General features: G+C 46.5%; 1 pseudogene; it reads right to left on the bottom strand.

Annotated features, from left to right (window-relative positions):
- Positions 1-20,368: 20,368 nt before the first annotated feature.
- Positions 20,369-20,604, bottom strand: LOC127188347 (ATP synthase subunit epsilon, mitochondrial-like; annotated as a pseudogene).
- Between the last annotated feature and the right edge of the window lie 749 nt (positions 20,605-21,353).

Below are 21,353 nucleotides of genomic sequence, written 5' to 3'. Positions count from 1 at the left end.
ATTACATAATAACCTTATGCCTACAGTAGAATTCATTTGTCATGGACTGACCACTTCAGAGATGAATACTGCAGCTAGGACCCTGCTGAGGGGTATTCCTGGCCATGAGAACAATGTTGGTCGACTCAGGGGACATGACTGGAGGATTGGAGATGGAATACCCACAGAGATATCCACCAGCTAATGACAGGTGACAAATTGATGGTGACCTCCATCACCTTTCTTACTGCATGAGTAATGTTTTCTTACTCTGAGTAATGTTTTTACTGTCTCCCAGAGGCCCCAGCAGAACTGAACCAAGTTGCTTTTGGTGGAAAATAAGTTATTGGCATATTTTCCTTCTTGTCCCACTCCTTACTAAACTGGTTTCTTCAATCCATCCCACAAATTAAGCCACTTATACTTAGTTTGGTTTTTTGTTTGTTTGTTTTTGACTGTCTGTATGTTTTTGACAGGGCTTCCCTGTGTTGCCTAGGTTAGCCTGGAACACTTAGCCTTAAGCAGTCTTTCAGGAGCCCTCAGCCTCCCAAGTACAAGCACTATAAATATGCACTACCATACCTTACATTCATCTCAGTTCTTGTCCTAAGGTATACATCTGACATCAGTCGTTGTTGTTGTTGTTGTTGTTGTTGTTGTTGTTGTTGTTGTTGTTGTTCAAGGCAGGGTTTCTCTGTGTAGCCTTGGCTGTCCTGGACTCGCTTTGTAGACCAGGCTGGCCTCGAACTCACAGAGACTGCCTGCCTCTGCCTCCCGAGTGCTGAGATTACAGGTGTGAACAACCATGCCCAGCTCAATCTTTTAAAATATCAGATCCACTATATAGTCTATGGAGGGCTGGTAGACAGTAAGAATATGGTAGAATTGAGGCAGAAATTATCTGTCATTCAACAAACTAGTTCAAATGTGGATTCATCAAGCATATGATATATGCTTAAGCGTTTTTAGCTTATTTTAAAATGTGTAAGTGTAGTTCTGTGCCACTCTTTTGTTTGGTTATCTTTTGAGGAAAATGTCCTGTGTGATACCCCCTTGGCTCACATGACCCTTCTGCTTCAGCTGCTCAAGTGTAGCTGGCTACTGGACAACCTTGACACCTTTGGCCAATGCTAAGAAAATTCCACACTGCTCCTTAAGGCTTCTGAGTGAGTAGAGATGTGACTGGGGCCTCGAAAAACAATCCAGGAGATGACTGGAGACTCGACTGGTGGTGTGGCACAGCCAGGAAAATAGATTAAGAAAATAGAATAGTAGCATTCAGGGCTGGTGTGGCCCAACCCTCATATCCAGGGCAGAATTCACTAAGCTGCCAACAGAGATACTATGAAGCTGGCCAGGAATCGGTTTTCCCAGGACTTCAAGGTCAGTGGGTCCCCGTGTTTCCAAAAGTACTACCTCAGAAAGCCAGGAAATAGCTGTCTGCTTTGCCATCCAAGTCCAGCTACCCTGACAACATTTAAGATTAAATTCTACCTGCAGATCTACAGGCTCCAAATCGGAAGGGCCATCAAAGATAGCATGAGAGAGAGAGAGCTGTCTCTTTGAATAGTGTTATTTTACAGCATGTCAGTGTAGGAAGAACTTCTGGATCACAACCCCCACCTCCTCCAACACAATATACATACCAGCCTCCCACGGTGCAGGCTGGGGAAGAGTCTGTGTGCTGGTTTAAATGAGGGTGGTCCCCACAGACTCTGGTGACCATGGTTGGGGAGGCCTGGGAGATGGGGCCTTGCAGGAGCAGGCATGTCATTGGGGCGGGCTTTGAGAGTTTAAAGACTTGCACCGTCTGAGTTTGCTCTCTCTGCTTCTGTTGTTGTTAGAGACATGAGCTCCCAGCTGCTGCTGTAGCCACCATATCTGCCACCTGCTGCAGTTTTCCCACCATGGTGGCGATGGATTCCTATCCTCCTGGAACTGTAAGCCCCCAAATTAACTCTTCCTTCTACAAGTTGTCTTGATCGTGGTATTTTATACAGCAATAGAAAAGTAACTAAAGGCCAGGAGTGGTGGTGAGTGCCTTTAAATCCGGCACATGGGAGGCAAAGGCAGGTAAACCTCTGTGAATTCAAGGCCAGCCTGGTCTACGTAGTGAGTTCCAGGACATCCAGGACTACATAGAGAGGCCCAGTCTCAAAAAACAAAAACAAAAACAAAAAACAAAAACAAAAAAAAAAACAAGAAAAGAAAAGTAACTAGAACAGTTTTCCACTTACCTCATGTTCTGTTCTCATAAGGAGCCCAGGGTCTCGTGGTTTCTTGTGATTTTCCCAGCGTTCCTCACTTGAATTCTGCTAATGATGGATCCAGGCCATAAGCAAGTGATTCAAACCAGGCCAGTTAGTGGCATCTCCTTTTTACACTTCGTATAAACTTTACTAAAAGTGATATGTTCTCGATCCCCCAGAAGCTACTGAAGCCCAGAGGCTGTAAATCTGGAGTCTCCATTGTTCATATTCCTCTCCCCGGAGAGGAGAAGAACCTGGAGGAATTGGATTCCTCAGATCTGTTCTGCCCTGAACAGATAGACCAATAAATATATAGGCCACGCATAGACCAATAAATCCCCACCTTGCTCAGACTAGTAGCAGTTCGGTTTCTATCCCAACAAAGAACACTTGACCAATAAATATATTCCCCCAAATGGGAGAGAAGCCTTCAGGGGGCCTCCAAAGCAACAGATGTCCACCTGTCCACTGGTATGGGCGGGACTAGAGAGATACATCCTGCCTAATGACGGCTACCAATCGGTGGTCTTCAAGCACTTAAAAATATTTTATATAAAAAAATATTTTATAGGGGGGCTGGAGAGATGGCTCAGAGGTTAAGACCACTGCGTGTTCTTCCAGAGGTCCTGAGTTCAATTCCCAGCAACCACACGGTGGCTCACAACTATCTATAATGTGACCTGATGCCCTCTTCTGGTGTGCAGGCATACATGCAGGCCTGTGTACACAATACATAAATCTTTAAAAAACATTTTTATGGACCTTCTAGGAATGCACATACTCACTGATTATGCTTTACACATACATACACACATACACACACAAACACACACACAGTGGTAAAGAAAAAAATCTTTAGGAAAAGGTATTAAGATCAGGTCAGCTGCCATATTGTATAACTCTCCTGCTAATCCCACTTCCTGAGTCTGTTCTCGTCAGCCATACAAGACAGCAAAGAAAATAGATGTCTTAGCTATTATTCTGACTCTTATTCTCTCTCTCCTCTTTGAATCATTTCTAAATCAATTTATTATGTCTTGAACCTTCTATAGCCATAAAAACTAGAACAAAGCCATTCTTTATGAGGAATTGCACAATGCACAATGTGCAATTCCTCCCAAACAGAAGATCTTGTGTGCATGGAAAAGCCTGAACAGAAAGCAGTGGGTTACTGTGGAGTCCTCTGAGAGCCAGCCCCAGCCTGCTGGGTAGAGGAGGAACTGGGGAGGCGCAAACCCTGAGTCAATGTTGCGGTGTCTAATTTCTTTATTATTGGGAAGAGATGTTGGTTAATTAGAAAAACGAGTATGAGGTTTTCTAAAGCCCTGTTCTGGCAGGAAGGGAGGAAACTATTGTGGACAGTCGTTATTTTGAGGGCTAGTTGTATTGTGGTAGTGTAGAAGAGAACATAGGGAAGATTTATAAAGATGGTTTGAGGTCTCATGTGAGTAAAAAACACCATGAGAACAGAGATCACTTGCTTTCGACAGGTGATAGATTCTACTGAGGCCAAGACCGTGGCCTCCTTCCCCTACCTCCATAGACGGCTCTTAACTTCCTTGTCTGGACTCTGAGCTTGGCCATGAGACTTGCTTTGGCTGGTAGAATATCACCAGATATGAACAAAAGGCTCTGAAATATACTGGCACTGGTAGGCACATTCTCCTGCAATTCCATCAACTTCAACCATTAAGCATGCTCAGGTTAACCTGTGATTCCAAGAGGAGGGATGCAGTCATGCGTTTCCTCAGATAAAGAACAGGTTTGACAGTGCTTACTGTGAAAGGAATAATCTCCCCAAACTCAGTTTTCCTGCCCTGTTACGCTGGCTATTGGCCAATGCATCACCTTGTCAGAATGTGGGCAGCATGGAGAACCCATACGACCCTGTGGCTCTGCCTCTATCTTCTCCATGGGGAACACAGTTTCTTGTGTCTGAGCTAGGAGTCTGTCTGCCATGTCCATAACAGTCTTACTGATAAGCCTTGCATGTAGGACGAAATCTCAGTGGCGTCACCTCCATGAATTCCTCCATGAACAGGAATGAAGTTTTCAAACTTCTTCAGAAAAAAAGAGGTTTTCTGGGGGAAACATACAAAGGTAGCCAGAGGCAAGAGAACTTTAGAAATCCTCACCTGTATAAACTGGTTCCAAGGCTGGTAATTTTAGACATCACACACACACACACACACACACACACACACACACACACACACACACACCAAGGGATTTCTATACTTAAGGAACTGTCTACCAGTAACTAAACTGTTTTAAAATGTTGTTCTTTCTTCCCACTGTCCTCTTACAACTGTGACAGTGAAGTAGCGCCTTACACGTCACGGCACACAGCTGAGGTGTGAGACACTTCTGTGCCTTTAAAAACTAGAACGCAGGGCTACCGGTGTGACTCAGGGTTACAACCCGTGGGTAGTATACATAGGCCTGGGGCCCAGTCCCCAGCGCTTAGAAAAAAAATTATAATGCGATCTGGGCACACACCTGTAGTCACAGCTGGACCCTGCCTGGCCTCATTGTGTGCTTTTGTTTGTTTTCTTTGCTTATTTGTTGACAAACAATCTTGCTCCTTAAGGCTGGCTGGCCTCACTCACTATAGAGCCAATCTTAGCCTTGAATTCATGGTAATCCCCCAGCCTCAGTCCAGATGCCATACTATACTTCTTAAAAAATGTTTATCTTTTTTTTTTTTTTTTTTTTTTTTTGCTTTTTCGAGACAGGGTTTCTCTGTATAGCCTTGGCTGTTCTGGACTCATAGACCAGACTGGTCTCAAACTCACAGGGATCCACCTGCCTCTGCCTTCCAAATGCTGGGATTAAAGGTGTGTACCACCATGCCCAGCCTAAAAAATGTTTATCTTCTTATTACATTTCATATGTTTGCTTATTTGCTAATTTATTATGTGTGTGCATGTGTGCGCATGAGTGTGTGTGTGTGTGTGTGTGTGCATGCACATGTGTGCATACCACCTGTAGGAATGGAGATCAGAGAAGAGCCTTCAGGAGTTGAGTCTCTCCCTTCACCATGTGGGTCCAGGGCATAGACCTTAAGTTGTCAGGCATGGAAGCAAGTATCTACCCACCAAGCCATCTTGCTGGCCCATACGGTATTACCAGTGCATTGATGATTGAAGGATTTTTTTTTTTTCTACTACCAGGGATTGAACCTAGGACCTCACACGTGCTGGTCAATCATTCTACCACTGAGCTACATCCCCCAGCAGTGGTATTATATTGAACTGGAAGATTTGATATAGCAAAAATGTTAATCCTACCAAATCTGTAGTTGTAATGCAAGCACTGTCAAAATCCTAGCAAGGCTTTTTTTTTTGTGATCATAAGCAAGTGAAAGAGATCTAAATCAATACTGAGAAGAGCGATAAAATGAGAAGACTCACTCTACATGATATAAAAGCCTCCTAGGATGGTGTAATCACAAGATAGAGGCTCAGCACAGGAATCAGCGACACAGAGTGAAGAATCCAAAGATAAGCTGGCACAAATACACCACATTGGTTTTTCTTAGAGACAGGGAAAAAATAATCCCGTGGAAGAAGGATGGCCCCCACAACTTTCTTTGAGATTGAGAATGGCCTTCAGCTTCCGGTCCTCCTACCTGCACCTCCCACGAGCCACCATGCCTGCTTTTGAAGGACGGTCTTCTATACAGGTGGTGCTGAGCAGCAATGGCTGACTCTGCATAGGGAAAATAAAGAAGAGCGATCAGAGGAAGAAGTGCAGAAGAGAAGAGAGAGAAAGGAAAGTAACTGGCTCAAACCTGACACATTATAGTAACTCGAAAACAGATTGTCAAATAGCTCTAAGACCTCACCCACAGAAGGATAAAATTGACACAGTGGAGTTTATTAAAATTAATACCATTTTCTCTGAGCCAGTGAGCTGGCTTTGTGGGTAAAGGTGTTCACTCGCTGTGCAAACCTGGTCACCTGAGTTTGATTCCTGGAATTCATATAAAGGTGGAAGGAAGCCGGGTGGTGGTGGCACACACCTTTAATCCCAGCACTCGGGAGGCAGAGGCAAGAGGATCGTTGTGAGTTCAAGGCCAGCCTGGTCTACAAAGCGAGTCTAGGACAGCCAAGGCTACATGAAGAAACCCTGTCTCAAAAAACCAAACCAAAACAAAAAAAAAAGGTGGAAGGAGAGGACTGACTTGACTCTGCAAAGCTACCCTGTGACCTCCACACACGTGCTATGGCAAACACATGCCACGCTCACATCAAATGTGCGTCATACATACACACACATTAATAGAATAAAAATAATAAAATGTTTTCTCTGTGAAAGACCCTGTTAGGTGAGAAAAATTTTGCAACTCACATATCTGAAGAACCAGAATCTAGATGTGTAAACAGATCTCAGAATTCAACAGTAAGAATAAACAATATGTTCAGGAAGTGAAGGCAAGCAACAGACAGACATTTGACCACAGAAGGTGCGTAAGCTCTGAAAAGATGTACAGGACCTTATCACTGGGGAGCTGCAAACCACAGCCTTAGAGAGATGCTGCTGCGCCCATCAGAGCTGCTAAAGCAAAAACCCAGGGCACTAAATGCTGACAGGAAAGTCACAGAAATTGGACCACTCCTACGCCAATGTTGAGAATCTTAAATGGTGAGGCTGCCCTAGAAGAGCTTCATATATGTGTGTAGTTTTATAAATATGTACATGTGTACACATATATGCAGATATACTGATGTGCATGCATGTAGGTGGATGTAGGTGGTTGTGAGGGTTGTGGGGGTATAGGAGAGGGAGGAAGGGGATGCTACGGTGTAGTGGGTAACGAGTTCCAGTTTTTGACAGGGTTTCTCTGTGTAGCCTTCGCTCTCCTGGACTGGCTTTGAGGACTAGGTTGGCCTCGAACTTACAGCAATCCACCTGCCTCTGCCTCCCTAAGTGCTGAGATTAAAGGTGTGGGCTACCACGCTTGGCTCCAAAGTTTCAGTTTTGCAAAATAAAAATGTTCTGTCGACAAATGATGGTGATGGTTGTATAATAATGTCAGTGTAGTTAATGCCATTGACTCTACGTTTAAAAATGCTTAGAGGAGTAAATTTTGTTATGTGTATATTATTACTACTAATTATGCAACTCTGTACAACCTGGCAGTAGCATACCTGGGCATTTATCCTAGAGGAATGAGTGCTTGCAGTCATATGAGAATCTGGAGACAAGACTCATGCAGTTTGTTAACAGCAGTTCAAAACTTTATTATATGTATGTATATATGCTTGTTTGAGTGTGTTCATGGGCAAGAGTGAGCGGTGGTGTGTGCCAGAGGTCAGAGGACAACTGGCATGTGAGTTCTGGGAATTAAAACTCAGGTCACCAGACTTGATAGCAAATACCTTTATCCACCGAGCCATCTCGAAGGCCCAGAAGCTTAAAACTTCAATAGGCGACTCATTTAAAAAGCTATAGAATACAGCCAGGTGGTGGTGGCTCACGCCTTTAATCCCAGCACTCGGGAGGTAGAGGCAGGTGGATCTCTGTGAGTTCAAGGCCAGCCTGGTCTACAGAGTAAGTTCCAGGATAGTCAGACTACAAAGAGAAACCCTGTCCTGAAAAAACAAAAACAAAACAAACAAACAAACAAAAGCCACATCGTGGTAGATGAGATGCCTATAAAAAGAAATGCACCAAGAACCTGGGTGAATATTCTGAGAATTCTAGGGAGGGGCCAGAGAGGAGGATCAGGGCTTGAGCATTTGCTGCATAATCGTGAGGACCGGAGTTCAGATCCCAGCGCCCAAGGAACGAGCTGGGCAAATATTTCTGTAAGCCCAGTTCCACGGTGGGGTGGAGACAGAGGGTCATTACAGCTTAATGGCTTCCAGCCTTGCTGAGGAAATGAATGAGAGCCCCAGGTTCAGGGGAAGAGGATATGTGAAGTGATAGAGGAGGAAACCCTGTGCCCTTGCTCTCCTGGCCTCCATGTATGTGCACAGCTGTGCACCTGCATCCATAGATACACCCCACCCCACCCCCACATATGCAAGTCAAAAGTACAAATAAAAAGAGAAAACACCAATCCCAGAGAGTCATGTACTGCTGCATTATTCCATCTATAGAATATTATTCACAAGACAAAATTACAGGACTTGGGAAGAGGGATCAGTGTGGTGGCGCACACCTGTAATTCCAGCACTTAGGAGGCAGAGGCAAGCGGATCTCTGGGTTCAAGGCCAGCCTAGTCTACGGAGCCAGTAACAGGACAGCCAAGGCTGTATGGAGAAACCTGTCTCAAACAAAACAAACAACAAAAAAACCTCAAACAAACAAACAAATATAGAACAGATTAGCTGCCAGAGTTATGGGAAAGTAAGAGCAGAAACCAGGGAGAGAAAGTTGACTCTGGGCATGAAAGGGCAACATGCAAGATCCTTGTAGAAGCTGGGGAGTGCCTTAGTGGGCTGAGCACTTGCCTGGCGTGTGTAAGTCCATGGGTACAATTTCCAGCATTTAGACACAGACACAGACACACCCATACCCCTCACCCCACCCTGCAGCCACACACACACATCCAACAAAAGGAGGAGGGAGGAAGGAAATTTTCCCAAGAATGTGGGGTATTTCCATGTCTATAATGCAAAAAAAATCTGAAAGAGTACACACACACACACACATACACGCACGCACGCACGCACGCACGTACGCGAACCTAATTAAATTAAAGTGATTCCTTGCTAGGTATAATGTTGCACACCTTTAATCCCAGCACTTGGAGGCAGAGGAAGGAGGATCTTTGTAAGTTCGAGGCCAGCCTGGTCTACATAGTGACTTCAAGGACAGCCAGACCTACATAGTGAAACCCTGCTCAAAAAAATAGATGATAGATAGATAGATAGATAGATAGATAGATAGATAGATAGATAACGGATTCCTTGAAGAGGGCCTGGGAACAGGGATGTTACTCAGTAGAGTGCTTGCCTAGCATGAGAAAAGCCCTGAGCTGGATTCCCAGCACCTTGAGGACCCAGGGAGATCAGAAGTTGAAGGTCATCTCAACTACCTATGTGTTCCAGGCTAGCTTAGGCAATCCCAAACAAACAAAACACAGCAATAAAAAATGGAGAGGGTGGGAGAGATGAACTCTCTAGAATGTTTAGCTTTTTTTTAACTGCATGAAAAACTCAGAACCCGAAAAGACCCCTGCAGTTTCTGGGTGGGGAATGGGTTGGATGGCCCAAGGGTGATATTGGACCCTACAGGATGTGTCACAGTCACCTGGCTAGAAAACAGCCCAATTGCATACCGTCAATACGGCTGTACTGTTCCTGTGCAGAAACCTGCGTCGCCTCAGGATAGCAGCCAGCAGCTCAGCGTGAGCGGAAATCATTTCACAGTGCAGGAGGGTGAGGGGGGCGCGGGGTAAGGACACCACCTACCCAAGGCTTCCTCGCCAGTGCTCCCAGTCACTGCATGTGTTCTCATGTGAGGGGACCTAAGGACTCTGTCCCTTGATGCCTTGTTTAGGCTATTGCTGCCACAGGAATGCTTGTCCTGTACACTTTAAAATATTTTTATTATCTGTGTATGGGTGGTTTGCTCATGCATGTGTGTGCGCCACATGTGTGCCTGGTGCCCAAAGGGGCCATTAGATCCACTAGAACTGGAGTTACAGATGGTTGTGAGACACCTAGTGGGGTGCTGGGAATCAAATCTGGGTCCCCTGGAAGAGCAGCCAGAGCTCTTAACCACTGAGTCATTTCTCCAGCCCCTCATCCCCTTCCTATAGTCTCTAACTGACAGGTATATGTATGTGTTCGCGCATGCATGCATGTGTAAGTGTGGCACTGGGATTGGAACCCAAGGCCTCACACACGTTGGGAAAGTAAATGCCTTACCACAGAGCCACATTCCCAGCACCTTTTTGTTGTTGTTGTTGTTTCAAGACAGAATTTCTCTGTATAATAAGAGTCCTGGCTGTCCTGGACTCACTTTATAGACCTGGCTGGTCTCAAGGAGAGATCTACCAGCCTCTGCCTCCTGAGTGCTTGGATTAAAGACGTGCTCCATCACACCCCGCTAGACCTTGATTTTAAAAAAATTATTGTGTATATGTGCACAATGCAAAGACACACACATATGTGACTATCAGAAGACAATTTGGGTGAACTGGTTCTCCTTCCACTGTGGGATCCAATATGCAACTCCAGGCATCAGGCCTGACTTTCACACAATGACTCATCTCATCAGTTCCACTTTCCTGAGCTGGTAGTTACCATGTTATCCAAGCTGAGCAGAAGCCTTGCCTCCTGTGTACGTGAGCTCACAGGCGTGGGCCACCACTGCTGGCTACAACTGTTAACTCTTCGAGACAAACTCCAGTTCCTCCTCTTCTCTGAATATGTCTGAAACAAACCATCTCCTAAAGCCCCAGGCATGGCTGCTGGGTTAGGCTTCCCCAGCCACTTCCTCTAACTGCCATTTGATCGCTTGCAATATTGGCATGCACTCGGATGGCCCTTTAATTAACTGTTATAAATATAGATGCTACTCCATTTATGATGGGGCTATGACCCAACAAACCCATCATAAAGTAAAAAAAAAAAAAAAAAATCACAAGTCAGCTATAATTAGCTGAGTGCCCATTTGTTTAACATCATCTTCCCCACTAGACGGCCAGGTCCAAGAGTGAAAGGTTAGAGCGCGTGTCTGTCATATAAGCTCGTTGGCAGAGACAGTTTCTAGGATCCTGGGCTTCTCTAAAGGGCCTGGTGTGTGTGTGTGTTCTTGTGTGTGCTGGTCACATGCACATGCATGAGGAGGCCAGAGGTTAACTTGGGTGTCCTTCCTGGGCCGGGGTGTGGTCTATCCATCTTGCTTTTATTTTATTTATTCATTTATTTATTTTTATCTTTATTTTTTGGTTTTTCAAGACAGGGTTTCTCTGTGTAACCTTGACCATCCTAGACTTGCTTTGTAGACCAGGCTGGCCTCGAACTCACAGCAATCCACCTGCCTCTGCCTCCCGAGTGCTGGGATTAAAGGTGTGTGTCACCACCGCCCGGCTCCATCTTGCTTTTAAAATGATCTCTCACTGGGACCTGGGACTCACCATTATAATGAGCTGTCTGGGCAATAAGTCCCAGGAATCCTCCTGTCTCCACTTGCTCCATGTTGGGGTTACAAACATGCCACCATGCCCAGCTCTTTGGGTGGGAGCTGGTCCTCACACGTGCTTGGCAAGCCCTTTACAAGGCATTCTCTCCAACCCCAGCCTGGGACCCTGAGCACCCACAAGCTCAGTGCGTTCATGCTGGGAAGAAACCAATTGCCTCACAGTCCCTCAGGATGGGAAGTCAGAAATGAGGGTTCTGGCCAATTGGGTGTCTGGACCGGGCTGCTTTCTGCTTCCAAGAGAGCACCTTGTTGCTGCCACCTGGGCATGAGCCTCAGCCTTACAAGGCAGACAGGATGGATAGGATGAACACACCCACTGAAGCTTTGTACTAAGGTACCAATTAGCTGTGAAAGGTCCCACTTTTTAGGCTTACCTGTTGCCGGGGGTTTCTAAGGTTCAACATGAATTTTGGAGAATCTCAATGTTCACACCCTGACACTGACTCATCTTAAAGGAACAGCATTCTATTCTGCACAGCGCCCTCCAGCGTGTTCTAATCAGCACAGGGAAAGACAGAGGGACTGACATCAGCCACCTCCCATATGCGATCCTATTTTGTTGTTGTCTTGCCATGTGTGTGCATGTGTGTGTGTTGATATGTGTATTGCACACTTATGTGCAGGCCTGTGGAGGTCGGAGGATAATCTCAAGTGGTGTTACTTGTTTGACACAGGGCCTCTCACTGGAATTCACCAAGTACGCCAGGCTAGCTGGCCCGTCAGTGAGCTCCAGCAATCCAGCTGTCTCCACTCCCCCAGCGCTGGTTTGTTTGTTTGTTTTTAAACATGGACTCTGAGGAGCAAATTCACATCTTTGCACTCTAGCAACTGTGCCATCCCCAGCCCTGTTCTTGGTGTTCTTTTGTTCTGTTTTGGTTTCGAAGTTTTTTTCTTGAGATGAAGTTTTGCCATATAAACCTCACCATATAAATCAGTTTGGCATCAGACTTGTGGCAATCCTCCTGCCTCTACCTCCTGAGTGTTGAGATTACAGGTGTGGGCCACAAGGCCTGGCTGTGTGGCCCTTTTGACTGAAGCCTTGCTAATGTAGATCATGAACTTCCTGGGGTTCTAAGCCAACAGTTGTCAGAATTAAGCACCCCCTAGTGCACTCAGAAAGCACAGGGCAGTCTAGAGCTGCATGTCCACCAACTATTATGTTTAAAGTAACTACAGTTAAATACAAACTCAGGATCAAACTAGCCACCTTCAAACACTTGTGGGCAAGTGGTTCTTATAGTGGGCAGCATAGGATTATAAAATATTTCCATTATGACAGAAAGTCCCATTGGATATCATTGGACTGGTGAATAAGCCTTTACTGGGTGCTTGTTAGGAGATACAGTAGTCCACATCTCAGAGGGCAACTTTTTTTTTCCCCCTGAGACAAGGTTTTCCTGTGTAGCGTTGGCTGTCCTGGACTAACTTTGTAAGCCAGGCTGGCCTCGAACTCACAGCGTTCCACTTGCCTCTGCCTCCCGAGTGCTGGGATTAAAGGCGTGCGCCACCACGCCTGTCTCAGAGGGCAATCTTAAGCTCCATCAGTCATCTGCTCTGTGGCCTTAACTAGTTACTTCACCTCTCTGTTCCTTCGAGGGCTATCATATCCATCTTATCACGTTGCTATGGGGGTTCAATGAGAATACATGCCAAAACACTTAGAATTTCATCTTGACCCTCAGGAAGCTCTCAGAACCTGTTGTTTTTATTTATGCCTCTGTTAGATGGATCCTATTATGATTCTGATATGGACATCGGAATCAGAAGGCTGGGAAAACTTGCCCAAAGTCACATGACAATAAAGTGGCCAAGTTGGCTTTGAATTCCAAAGCCCATGACTTTGTAGACAACTTACCACCCATTTGAGGAATGAGCAAGGGTCTGCTCTCGGACCCAGTAGAAGCAACCTGGTTTTGCACCATAGCTCCCTGGGTCAGGTGGGCACCCGGCAACTCTGCTGGGGGCTCCAAGCACTTGACTCATGACACTTTATCCCCATTGGCGTCCATCCAGCTTTACCCTGCTATCAGCTGGCATCCATCAGAATGCTTCCTCCCTCCGCCCCCCCCCCATCAACCTGGATGGACCCAGAGCTCAGTGCAAATAGAACATGAATTCTGCTGACAGAGTAATAATAAGGCCCCTAAATCAGCGCCTGAACTTTCTGCTTTACATATATTACTCAAATTACATGTCAGGGATTAATACACATTATAAACCAGCCGTGCCGCTGACATATTTCTCTTGAAATGTCTCTCTTGGGCGTCTCCTAGAACTCCTAGTGGTGTTAATCACAGTCTCCCTACCCTGCTTGTGTCCTGGGTGGGGCGACACAGAGAACAGGAGGGCCAGAGAGGGTTATAGGAGAAGCAAACAGTGAAGGGCCCCAAGCTGATGTACCAGCATGGAACCAAGCCAGCTTGGTTGTGTCCCAAAACCACTCCCATACCTTTCCGCTTACACAGGCCCTAGGTTTCAAACTGTGACCCAATAACTTCTTGTCCTGTGGCTACGATCCAGTGCAGGCTGAGGTCTTCAGTACTTGGCTAGGCTCTGGCACGTGGTCCGCATTCATAGGAGGGCTCAGAGGCTGAAGGTCGCTTACCCTGACGCTATTCTCTCTTTGTTTCCACTTAACAGAAACCTGATATTGTTTGGGTCTGCCATGTAACGATCTAAAAATATCCCATTCTCGTTCTCCTGGTGACCAGGTATTGATGTGGAAAGCAACTCTGGCCAGGGAGACGGAAAGAGAAATGTGCTGGGACTTCTGGGACATTTTAGCATAAGGACCACCTCTTATCACATTCTTTTCTCCCTGCCTGGAACATAATCATGACGGTCACAGTTGTAGATTCCTTGCAACCGGTGAGGTAAACCCTTACATGCTAAGAAAAGACGGGATACGGCTGAAGTCCTGTAGATAAATTTAATCTGTGTCCTAGCCCAGTTCTTCATATCTCTGGACATGCGATTTCATAGGTAAGATGACCTGAGCCTGTCTCAGACTGGCAGTTGCTGGGGGCTCATTGACACCCTCAGCATTTGCTCTTAATGCACCTGACATCCACAGAAAAGCAACCGTCGGGGCGTGGCATGCCTGCAGTTCTCATTCCTCTTCTCTGAAGTGTGTCACAGAGTGTCACATCCTATATTGGCTAGGCAGAGGGCATGGCTATGGCTGATTGTGCCAGCAGAACCAACCCAACAATCTAAGGTGGCCCTAGAGACCCACGTGAAGAAACACAAACCGGCCTCCGCGACCTACTGTGACCTCAGTGCAGTGTTTGTGTAGCTTTCTGTAAAGATCTGAATGTCTGGCTTTGCTTGAAACAGTTGTGAGGCCTGAGCTCACCACCCACTGGGCAGTGAATGGTGATTGCTGAGCAGTGCCTTCCCCCCTGAGACAGACGTGGCTCTCACAGTCTCCCTAGCTGCCACCTTGTACCAGCGCGTTTGTATATGCAGCTCCCCGGCTCTCGCCCCCGCTGCCCCCCGCAGGTGTCTGAGTTGATGACGCCTGCTCTAAGCGGGCTCCATAAGGCCTCTGAATCATGATGATGGTGATGATAATGACGTGTAAAAAGATAATAGCAGCTGCTGCTGTCGATGGGTAGCAGGAGCCAGGCGGCTTAGCGAGGGCTCCACACACACACGTTCCCTTACCCAGTCCTCAAAACAAGATCTCTCCCACTGGACACATAAGGAGATGAGAGTTCACAGCCGGGCAGTAACTTGACTCTAACCTTACAGTTAGAAAGCTTTTCCTGTAGGAGTTAGATCCGTTAAAGTGGATGCCTTCTAACTCACAGACTCTACCGCCTTCCCTTGAGTAGAGGCAAAAGTACAGTGGTGCAGACTTGGAAGATCAGGGGCTCAAGGTCACTCAGCCTGGGCCACATGAGACCCTGTGTCAAAATGCCAGGCCCTGTCCCAATGCACAGCTGGAAAATAACATGGACGGGGGCGGGGTGGGTAGGAAACCTCCCACAGCTGGGGTTCATAAATGCAGGTAATATGCTGACTTGAATCTAAGCAGATCAGGAAAGGAGAGCATTTTGAACCTGCTAGGAGGCAGAGGAACTTAGACCTGGATACTGTGATAGCAGAAACGCAGGGCCAATCTGATGATAGTCTTGTGTCCCATGATGCAGGATGCCAGAATCCCCATCAGCCCCCTGTAATGGGTCCTCAGAGCTGGATGCCTCTAGCAGCCAGGTTGTTCCTAGAATTAGGGCCCACCTTCTCAATGCCCCCATGTCTTTGTGTCTCTGGCTCCTTATCCAAACTCTAGTTTGTGCCTCTGGTTGACAGAGCTTGGGACTAATAGCCAAACCCTAGCTGCAAGGGAGGCTAGCACTTCGACATTCTACGTGGGAGCAAGCTCTGTTTCCCACTAAGACTCAAACTGGGAGGAAAGTCTCCAGACAAGGGGACGGTGGTTCTGAGCCTGTGTATCCAGGAGAAACAATACTCTCTGAAAATTCACAGGTGCCTTTTAAAGACACGGACTCGTGTGCTCCCGAGTCTCACTGGGAAACAGATGATACTGGATTGGAGCCGTCAAGGCACACATTAACACGTAGGAAGGGTTGAGGGAATCCAGCTGTTCTGTGAAGCCATCCTAGAGGTTGCACCATTCTGAGGAAAGGGGGAAGACTCCAGGTCTGAAGGGCCAAGAAGAAAGAGTGTTTATGGGACTACGAAAATAACTGAATAGGAAGAACCGCCTCCTCCAGGGCATGGCTCTAGTGGAGGCTGAGCTGGGGAAAGAAACCTTATTTCTCACTTCCTCCTCTTTCTCATACCCTATAAGTCTTCCTAGAGGCAACAGGGAGTCAGACAGAGAGCAAGAATCTTGGTGGCATCTTCCATAAAGGTTAGCTCCTGGGCACAGTGCTACCTGGTGCAGAGGCTGAGGGCAGCTCTCAAGAGCTAAACAGATGGGTATGAGCTTCCTGTGTAACTCAAGCACTCCAGACTAGCATCTCCACTCTGTTCCTGGGCCCAGGCATGTGAGTTGCCTTGGTCATTTCCACTTCCCTGTTCGCGCTTCCTTCTGTTGCTGTGACAGACACTTGGAGCAAAAGCAACTTAGAGAGGAAGGGGCTTTCTGGCTTGCCATTTCAGGCCACAGAAGAGCAAGCCAAGCCTTGGAGAAAGGACCGGGGCGGGGGGAGGTGAGGTGGAACCCTGCTCACTGGCTCACTCACAGGCTTTTGATTAGCTAGCTTTCATGTATATAGCCCAGGCCCACCTGCCCCAGGAATGGTACCTGACAGTGGACTGGACCCTACTAACCAACCAACAAGTCGTGCCGTAGGCTAGTCTGATCTAGCCTGTTCCTCGGGCGAGACCCCCTTCTCAGATGACTCTAGGCTGTATCAAGTTGACAGTTAAAACTAAGGAGGGCGCCCTCGCTGGCTCCGCTGGCTCCGTTTCCTGCAATCACCTTTTTTTGTCCTGCCCTAACAGTTGGCCCCTGTGACAGACTCCATGTGAAATTCAAAGCCTACTCTTTCCAAAATGCGCCTGGGCCTCCTCTGCGTTCACGAGGATTCCTTGTTGCAGATGGAACCAGTTCTCTGTCTTCTTTCTCAAACTCTGATCTGAAGACTCCCCAGGAATTCTGATGTACAAGCAGTTTTCCCTTTTCTGTACTAAATATCTGCCCAGGTTTGAAGGGCTGTTTTGAGGGAGCTTTTCTTTAGTCCATAAACGCCTCACTTGGTCTATTTGTCTTCTCCCAGTTTATCCTTCAGCCAAATTCCTTCCTGGCTTCCCCAGACCCCTTTGTGTGACCCATGGCCCCAACCTCTGCTCTTCTCTCCCCCATCTATAAGGAACAGTGTCCCCACTTTGACTGCCCCGTGACTTCTTGTTGTTGTTTTTCAAAACAGGGTTTCTCCATGGACCCCTGGCTGTCCTGGAACTCTCTCTACTGACCAATCTGGCCTTGAACTCACAAAGATCTACCTGCCTCTGACTCCCAAGTGCTGGCATTAAAGGTGTGTGCCACCACGCTACCTACCTCTGGCTGGAGGAGGGCGACAGGGTAGTAGCAGGCACATGTGAGAATGCGGGTATGGAGGCCAGAGAAGGGCACCAGACACCCTGGAGCTGTGAAGCAAAGGATTTAGGTACTTGGAACAGAACTTGGGTCTTCTAGAAAAACAACAAGCACTTCTATTTGTTTTATTTTATGTGTATCTGCTATTTTGTGTGTATGAGTGTTTTGCTGTGTATGTCCAGTGCCCATAAAGATCAGAAGATCCCCTGGAACTGGAATTATAGATGGTTGCGAGCCACCATGTCAGTTCTGGGGATTGAACCTCAGTCTCTAGAAGAGCACCAGTGCTGATAACTGCTGAATCATCTCTCTAACCCACTACTCTGTTCCTCGAGTCTAAACTGGCCTTGAGACTTGATTTGGCCACCAGCAGGAGGCAGAAGGCACTCTGCCATTCTGAGCCTGAACCACCAGAGGCTCTGCCTGCTTCTGATATTAGAGCCTTGCTGCTAAGCAGAGAACAAGCCCAGGCTAGCCCAAAGATCACGAAAGACCCAGCAGTTCTACTTCTAGAAATCTAAAAAGGAAGCTCTCACACATGCATCCAGAAACTACATGCAAGAAGATCTGCTTTTTGTCGCATTGTCTGTCATAGAGGAACATTTGTAAAATCCTTAACTATCTACAATAGAGCTGTGCATAGACAAACTTATAAATATTCACGTGATGAAGTGCTATGTAACAGTTAATATGAAGGAACTGTATATATCTGTGTCTATATATATCATCAAAGATAGCTCTCAGGAACACATTATTGTATTAAATACAATAGCCTGTTGCAGAAAATAAAATATGATACCATTATGTGCATCTTAAAGCCACACAAGACAGGCATTTATCCTACGTTACCTTTAGTAGATGTGTGCATCTTGTGCGCTTCTCTAGGGAGGTGACTGTGCATGAGAGACTTCACTTTATATCCTATTAGATTTTTTTTTTTTTTTAAATCAGAAGGAAGCATTGTAAAGTGATAACACTAGACTCTGATTTGGAAGGCAGAGGCATTTATTAGATTATTCTCTGTTCTTGTCTGTATTTAAAATTTTTACCAACTGAGAAAAAAAATCTAATTATACCCATGAATGCTTTTTGTGATTTGAATGGTTATTTGTCTATGTGTGTGACTGAGTTTCACATCTGTGTCACTGAAATTCGTAACAGAATCAGGGCCCTGGGAGGCAGATTTTACTGAGCAGGAGTCCCTGGGGCTTCCAGCACCTGAGGAGAGACATGTGGACCAACAGGCCATGGCACCGAACCTGAGTCCACCATACTGAGATCACTCCCAGCAGGAGCCACGGGCACATCTGGGTTATGTGTGTAATTGCATCAGGCATTGATACTGCAGTGAGCAGGTCTCATCAAGTGAGAAGTAGGTGGAAAAAAACCCTGCTGTTCTAGTTGCTAATTCTCCAGGGTCCATGGTCAGGCTTGACAAAGATGGTTTTCTCTAAATGGGCTGTCATCCTACATAGTTCAAAGAACCTTTCTGGGAATGACTGAGCGATGAGCATTTGCTGATAAGAGACAGGTTTGGTGGGCTGAGGAGGCAGCTGTGTGGGTAGAGCGCTTGCCTGGCATGCACAGTGCCCTAAGTTCCATCTCAAGCACTGCATAAACCTGGCATAGTGGTTATAGGTCTATCATCTCAGCATTTGAGAGGTGTGAAGGCAGGAGGATCAGAAGTTCAAGGTCATTTTTAGCTACGTAGCCAGCTTAAGACCAGCCTGATCAGACTTAGACACTGTCTCAAATACATACATACAGAGAGACTGAACAAACACAAGAAGAAGATGACGTCTACCTGTAATCCTGGTGCTGTGGAGACTGAGTCGGAAAGACGGTGAACCCCAGCCTAACATGGGCTATATAGCAAGACTGTTTTTAGAGACAAAACAAAAACAAAAAAATGGGACAACAAGAACAAAACCAGTGCTAAGCAAAGAAGTTTTGGGTGAGTTAGGAATGAAGAGAGAGCTCACAGGTCCCACTATGGGTACCTGGTTCACAGTACCCTAGAGGGTATCTCTGGCTTCCTGCCTAGGGGATGAAGCCGCCCACCCTGGCCTGAGTCTTTCCTCACGAATCCATCAAGACAATCCTCCACAGACATACCACAGGCCCGCCTGATGCAGGCAACTCTTCACTGAGACACGCTTTCCAGGTGATTCTAGGTTATGCCAAGTTGACAGTTAAAACTAACCGTCATAGTAAAGTGCTACTAAGCAAGCCTGAGGACTTGAGTTTGGTCCCCAGCGCCCACATAAAAAGCCAGGCATGGTGGGATGCCGCTGTTGTACTCACCATCCCCCGTGGTGGAGAGGTAGCGACAGACAGATCCTCTGGCCGGCCCGTCTATCTCGCAGGATCGGTGAGGCTCAGGACCCAGAGTCTCAAGAACTCCAGTGGGCAGCTCCTTGGGAATGACACCAAGGTTGTCCTCTGGCCTCCCCATGCATTCACACACATGTACACACCAGCACACACATGAACATATACACACACTGAACACACACAGACAAGATAACATAAAAAATAGATAGCCAGCTGTCGGCCTGTAAAGGTTCTGTGGGGAACAGTGGTGAACCAAGCTGTAGCTTTCAAGAGTAACTGTTATAGATTCCTTTATTTACTTCTATCTATCTGTGTATCTATCTATCTATCTATCTATCTATCTATCTATCTATCTATCTATCATTTTTTGAGACAGCCCTGGCTATCCTGGAACTCACTCCGTAGGCCAGGCTGGCGTCCCAAGTGCTGGTATCAAAGGTGTGTACCACCACCCTCAGCTCTTTTATTTCTTTTATTTTTAGTTTTTAGTTTTTGAGAGTGAATCCTGCTAATTTATTGGCAGTCAGTTTATTAACAAGATGGGTAGTTTTGTTCCCAGGAGGTGAGGTTGATTTCAATCTGCCATAACAGGTACCCACACGCCTTCATTTTGAAGACTCAGCAGTTCATGGTTCAGTCTACTCCATGGTTCGACTACTTCTTCGTTACTTTCGCAGTTTTTAATGCTGCTGCCTGAAGTCTTCTCAGCGTTTGCTTTGAACTCAGTCCTCAGGGCATTCTCACTGCTTTTGCATGGATCCAGGAGAGCCAGATGTAGCTGAGTCCAGCCTGTTGCCAGGACAGCATCATGGTGTCTCCAGAGCGGCCTAGTAGACCCAGCTCTTTTATATAAGTCCAAGAGGGATTGAGGATGTCTACTATTGGTTTTGCTCCTCCCCTCCAAGAGAGGGCACTATCACATTGTGGCCGCACAGGTCTTTGAGTGCCTTTAGTCTAGGCTGCGGCAACATCTCTTTAGTCCCGGCTTTCAGCTTGTACTATGGGGGGGAGGGGGTGTTCAAAAGGAGTTTCTTTCACAGTTCTGGTGCCATGTTTCTACCATGGCATTTGTATCTTGCTTTCCTCATATATAGTATAAATGCTTAAAGGAAGGACTTAAGCCAAAAATATTTCGATACCTTTTATTGGGAAGCAGAGGCAGACGGATCTCTGTGAGTTCCAGAACAGCCTGGTCTACAAAGCGAGTCCAGGGCAGCCAAGGCTACACAGAGAAACCCTTTCTCGAAAAACCAAACCAAATGAACAAAAACAAAAGGATCTGTAATTCTTTCTTTTCTTGCTTGTTGGTTAGGTGGTGGGTGTATGTTGGTTTGTTGTTTTGAGACAAGGCCTCACTATCTAGCTCTGACCTAGAATTCATCAGCAGACCCTCCTGCCTTAAACTCCGGATGACAGGTGTGTCCCCAGGACCAGCTATAAACCACAGTTCTTTTTAACCTCTTTCCAGTCTAAAAGTTGGGTCAATTTCCTTCAGACCAATGGGAATGGTGACGCCTTCTCCTGTCGGTGTGGGGATGCTGACAGAAAGTATCCACTTA

This window comes from Acomys russatus, chromosome 4 (genome assembly GCF_903995435.1).
Source record: "Acomys russatus chromosome 4, mAcoRus1.1, whole genome shotgun sequence".
In the NCBI taxonomy this organism is placed as follows: Eukaryota; Metazoa; Chordata; class Mammalia; order Rodentia; family Muridae; genus Acomys; species Acomys russatus.
The sequence above is the reverse complement of the archived record's forward strand: the minus strand, read 5'-3'. Positions and strand labels throughout refer to the sequence as shown.